The sequence below is a fragment of the Pogoniulus pusillus genome, chromosome 1, assembly GCF_015220805.1.
Source record: "Pogoniulus pusillus isolate bPogPus1 chromosome 1, bPogPus1.pri, whole genome shotgun sequence".
Lineage (NCBI taxonomy): Eukaryota > Metazoa > Chordata > Aves > Piciformes > Lybiidae > Pogoniulus > Pogoniulus pusillus.
Window position 1 is genome coordinate 7,865,221 of NC_087264.1, and position 6,000 is coordinate 7,871,220.

Here is a 6,000-nt window from a genome sequence, read left to right on the forward strand (position 1 = left end):
AGGCTTTCAAGGCCTGTCTGGATGTGTTCCTCTGTGATCTGTGATTGCGTGGTCCTGCTCTGGCAGGGGGGTTGGACTCAATGATCTCCTTGGGTCCCTTCCAAGCCCTAATATCCTGTGAACCTGTGAACTACCTATTGGGGTCTGCCTTATCCTTTTTCTACCTCTTAGTTACAGCTGTTTTGTCCTTCCACTTGTGTGTACAATCTCAATAAGTACCCCTTCAATTTTTCTTTTTCTGAGAGGATCACCAGGAGCTTCTTGTCTTCATGTAGCCTACCAGTTCCCACCTCTTTTAATGGCTTCTGAGCTTGGTTGATAGAGTGACTCACCAAAATACTTTGCATCTCTCTGTATCAGTTGAAAGAGCCCTTTTGCATCAGCATGCATTCTTATATAAATATGTATGTACCCTCCTGCTAACTTAGGGTTCTGTTTACCTGCTGATGTGTCTGTCTGTCAAGCACTGTTCTCAATGGAAATTACTTCAGTTTCTCTCCATTAAAGTGATTTCTCATCAGCTATTTATCAGAGGATACTACCATCGATGGCAGATCTATTTCCTATTCCTGCAATTAACACTTCTATCCACTGAAACTCTTTTTATGGGCCCATGACTGAGGCAACAAAATGAGACGATGTTGTCTCGGAATGCAGTAATACTTCAGGTAGCAGAGAGCAGTAGGACCAAATACAAGGGGCTGAATAAATGTGGTATTCCACTAAGCACACAGGCAGACAGGGATTTAACTCCATTGAATTCAGTTAGCTATTAACTTTGACGAGGCAAAGAGTCCTCCATTCCCTTCCATTCCATTTAGGGTGATGAAGCTGGTGAGAGGTCTGAAACAGAGCCCTGTGAAGAGAGGCTGAGGGAGCTGGGGGGGTGCAGCCTGGAGAAGAGGAGGCTCAGGGGTGACCTCATTGCTGTCTACAACTACCTGAAGGGAGGCTGTAGCCAGGTGGGGTTGGTCTCTTCTGCCAGGCAACCATCAACAGAACAAGGGGACACAGTCTCAAGTTGTGCCTGGGGAGGTCTAGGCTGGATGTTAGAAGGAAGTTCTTCCCAAAGAGAGTGATTGGCATTGGAATGGACTGCCCAGGGAGGTGGTGGAGTCGCTGCCCCTGGAGGTGTTGAAGCAAATCCTGGCTGAGGCACTTAGTGCCATGGTCTAGTTGATTGGCTAGGGCTGGGTGCTAGGTTGGAGTGGATGATCTTGGAGGTCTCTTCCAACCTGCTTGATTCTATGATTCCTCACAAGTTTCTCACATAAACAGAGGTCCTGAGAGCTGGTCCTGACCAAAGGTGCTGCATAAGCTGTGGTAGCCTTAAATACAAAGGGGCTTTGCCTTCTATTCCCCCTCCTTTTTTTTCTTTTTTTTTAATGTGTCACTATTTTATACATTCTTAAGTTTGGTATCTCTCAGGATTTTTGGGCTTGACACTTTTACCTTAGCTGAGCAGGAGTACTAACTGGGTACTGTAAGTCAGGCTGGTTTCAGCAGGGCAATTATTTGGCAAGGGCTATTTACTCTCTGTGGCTTTGAGCATCTAAAATTGATACCTGGTTTAGGTGTCAAGGCTCCCTGTTCAGGAATTCACCTGACCTACTTCACATAAAGTTTATCCAAATATTCTTAGACTGTTGTGGGCAAACCATGGGATGTAACTCCTGGAAAAAATGATACAGGGATCAAGGTTGTGGGGAAAAATAGTGCTCTATGCTTGCCTTTTCTCAGGGTTCCTAAAATAGGCAGGCACTAATCAAGCTCAGCAGCAGACCTGCTCTGCACACCAGTGCTCACTGCTGCAGCTGGCATCAGCGCAACTGTCACTCTGCTCTCACTATGGCAGTCCTTTCATATGACATATAAGATGTTCCTGGCCTGTATTCAAAGGGCAAAGGGGAGAAGAGTAACCATACAGACCCCAGCTTTTGAGCATTTTGTTTACTGCAACACCCTTTTAACCATTCAGCAGTGTATCAGGCTAGGGGAAAGTCATTAATATTGCTCTTGGTAAGAGGATCAGTAGTAATGCCATATGCTCTTATGCAGTCAAATGCAATCACTGCCTAAAGACTTTTCAATCTGAAAAGGCAAATTAGACTTGGTTTTGCTTGTTGTGCCTTACTTTGTGAATGCATACCTGTGTGCTAGTTTGGAGCTAGCTGGAATATATTGGTGACGAGAATAATTAGATGATAGGCTGTGAAAAGGAAACAGTGGTGATGTCTACTTCACTCATAGGCTTGCTGAGATGTATAAAAACAAGAACAGAAATATAGATAACAGAGTTGCTCTCTGGCTCTGGCTGCATGCACTTCTCTCCCTAACTTGCTAACTAATCTTTCTGCTTTCTAACTCTCCTGACCAAACTCCAAACTCACCTTGAATGTAAGGCCAAATCTGGGATAAGGTAGAGGGGTAGAAAGGAGGTAGAAGGGTGGTTGGGAGCCCCTCTTGGGCACTCAGGTTTCTGGGAGGGCTGTTGTGTTTCTGTGTTACTTTTTTACCTTGTCTATTTCTGTCTCTAGCTGTATCTATTGTAAATACCTGCTTGTATACTGTGCTAAGCTGTAAATATAAAGCTCATTCTTAATTTCCAGCTTGGCTGAGTCTAGTCTCGGTGATTTCATATGAGTGGGGGAGAAGGTAACATCCAAACTATCACAATACCATAATTTCTTCAGCAATGTCTCTAAAGTACCTAAATATACTGGTTGCACCTGTGCACAGCAGATATTGAGGAGTGTTGTGGAGGCAGGGAATTAATGTGGCTGAATCAGGAATTATAAAAATAGAATTATTTTATTTTCCTGAAAACCCCACCCCCAAATGATATGTAAGACTAGTTTAGGTTTATTTACAGGCTGGGGACAGAGTGGCTGGGGAGCAGCCAGGAGGAAAGGGACCTGGGGATACTGATAGATAGTAAGCTGAAGATGAGCCAGCAGTGTGCCCAGGTGGCCAAGAGAGCCAATGGCATCCTGGCCTGCATCAGGAACAGTGTGGCCAGTAGGACAAGGGAGGTTATTCTGCCCCTGTACTCAGCACTGATCAGGCCATACCTTGAGTGCTGTGTCCAGTTCTGGGCCCCTCAATTCAAGAGAGATGTTGAGGTGCTGGAACATGTCCAGAGAAGGGCAACAAAGCTGGTGAGGGGCCTGGAGCACAGCCCTGCGAGGAGAGGCTGAGGGAGCTGGGGGTGTTTAGCCTGGAGAAGAGGAGGCTCAGGGCAGATCTCATTGCTGTCTACAACTACCTGAAGGGAGGCTGTAGCCATGTGGGGGGTGGCCTCTTCTTCCAGGCAAGTAGCAATAGGACAAGGGGACACAGTCTCATGTTGTGCCGGAAAAAGTACAGGCTGGATGTTAGGAGGAAGTTGTTGGCAGAGAGAGTGATTGGCATTGGAATGGGCTGCCCAGGGAGGTGGTGGAGGCACTGTCCCTGGAGGCATTGAAGAAAAGCCTGGCTGAGGCACTTAGTGCCATGGTCGAGTTGACTGCATGGGGCTGGGTGCTAGGTTGGACTGAATGATCTTGAAGATCTCTTCCAATCTGGTTGATTCTATGATTCTATGATTTACAGATTCTGATTCAATTGGAAATTCTTCAAAGGATGTTATGGACAAAGTTAGTGATTTAGGGAGCCAGGAAAGGGAAAAGACTAAGCTATAAACACAGCTTTACCCCACTATCAATCAGGCTGAGCAGAGAATTAAGGCTTTACTCACAGAAGTGAGATAGGTATTCAACGATGATCCCTTGTTGGATTTCTCTGCTGCTGTGATGGTTTGGGTGTTCCCCACACTTTGGACATCACCCAGACCAGACTCAGCCAGCTCTGGAAATTGAATGAAGCTTATATTCACAGCTAGCACAATATACAAGCAGGTGTTTACAGTATGTACTGTTATAGATAGAAATAGACAAGGTAAAAGGCAATACAGAAACACGACAGCCCTCCCAGAAACCTGAGTCCCCAGGAGGGGCTCTCTGCCACCCTTCCACCTTCTCCCACCCCTCAGCATTATCCCAGTAGTTGCCTTGTGCCCCAAGGAAGAATGGAGGTCGGCCAGGGGTGTTAGGAAGCAAGTGGATTAATCAGAGAGGCGGTAGGTGAGGCTAGAGAGAAATGCAGCCCAGAGCCCAGGTAGTGCCTGAATGTCTTATCTATGTTTGGATTCTTGCTCTTATACCTCTCAGCAAGCCTATGAATGAAGTAGACATCACCATTGCTTCTCTTTCACAGCCTGTAGTCTAATTCTTCTCACCAAAACATTCTAGCTAGCTTTAAACTGGCACAGCTGCTCAACTACCTTCTGACACTGCAAGCAATATCCAATAGTCTGGATCCACGCAGCAGAAGCCCAAGGTGAGTGGCAAAGCTGCTAAAGTGAGAAACATCTCGAGACATGGCTGCCACAAGACAGGGATTCATGGAAGCAACGTTGCCTCAGCAGTGGCAGGGGAGAGTCAAACTGCTAGGGTCTCCCCAGTTCAGAGTGGCAGCCAGCAAATCAGCTCTGATATAGTCCAAGAGTAGCTGGGTCCAGGTGCCACTGGCAGCTCTCTCAAATGGACCTCAGGACTTGCCAAGCTTGTGAGTTTGCACAGAATGGTGCAAAAGTGGGGAGGAGCATCCAAAGGAAGGGACAGTGTAAAACTGAGAGCCATGCAAAAGGTAAGAGCCAGCCAAAAGCAGGGATGGTCCAAAATGGAAATTCTGTCATGGCAGGAACCTGGCCTGTCAGGAGCTCTGTCAAGGCAGGAACCCCCTTGTGCCTTCTCCCTTGCTCTGTTTATCCTTCTCCAGACAAAGTGTCCATTTGCCATTTTACACTGGGCATGAAAACCCAGCCAAGCACCAGCCCCACTCCAGTGTGGGCTCCCACACAAGTCAGCACATGTGTGGAAAGGCACTTCCTGTTGTTCCCTCTTCAAGCCTGCAGGGAAGGGGGTGGTGGTGGTGGGAAGTTTTCACACCTTATTGTCCTCCTCATTCAAACTCTCGGGGTGGGGGAGAGAAGAAAGGAATTTGGAGTACTGAGGCACTTAGTGCCATGGTCTAGTTGATTGGACAGGGCTGGGTGCTAGGTTGGACTGAGTGATCTTGAAGGTCTTTTCCAACCTGGTTGATTCTATGATTCCATAAGAAGAACCACAAAACCAGTTTCTTCCTTAACTTTCTCCACTGCCTCACTTTGTTTTAAGGTAAAGTCTGCTCATCTCCTTGTTCATACTGTCAGAGATCTGTAGCACTACCACTCCTTGCTCTGGAGAGCATCTTATTGTGATTTCAACTCTACAACCTCAGATGTACCCTGAAGGTCACTGGCAGGCTTGGGTCCCCACACCCATCTACAGAGATGCAGACTTCTTAGATCAGTCGGGAGCCTTGTCATCTCTGTAATGCCATCATAAAGAGAGGGGGGGGGGGGAAACCAAACAAACAGGGAAAAAAAGCCAAGGGCAAATTAGTAGCATTGGACCTGGTGTGTTTTTGCAAGAGGCTCAAATCTGTGTTGGCTCCCACCTTAATCCACCCCAGCTGACATGCATCAAGCATAAGCCAGCACAGAGCTTGGCCCTTGTACTGTGCAAACATTAACTAATTAATCTGCCTTACAGGCATTGAAGGCTGCAAAGGAGTTTTTATTATGCTTCTCTTCATACAGTGTGTAACTGAAGCACAGAGGATAAATGATTGAAGGACACAGCACAATGACTGGCTGAACTTGGGTGCAGAAGGACTCCTGGACATCTATGGAGCACTTTTCACGTGGTTTGTATTTTTTAGCAGTCCAAATTGAAGAATAAACAGGAGGAGCTGCACAATCTATTTTGAGATGAGCTTCAGGTCCTTATCCTCACCTATGCTGCACATATATATCTGGAGAAAAAAACCACTGCTGAAAAATCAGAATCTGGCCCAGCAGATTAATACAAAATATAAGGAAAAAAACTCAACAGCAAGCAAAGGGAATACAGAAAACAG

The 6,000-nt window shown here is 46.4% G+C and overlaps 1 protein-coding gene across 1 annotated transcript in view; it reads left to right on the forward strand.

The window, feature by feature from the left end:
* The window catches only part of BRF1 (BRF1 RNA polymerase III transcription initiation factor subunit), a 481,847-nt gene extending 476,131 nt beyond the window's left edge, over positions 1-5,716 (forward strand). The window contains exon 17 of the transcript XR_010305870.1: positions 5,681-5,716. The gene's annotated coding sequence lies outside the window, so the exon portion shown is untranslated. The remainder of the gene's footprint in view (positions 1-5,680) is intronic.
* The last annotated feature ends 284 nt before the right edge of the window (positions 5,717-6,000 follow it).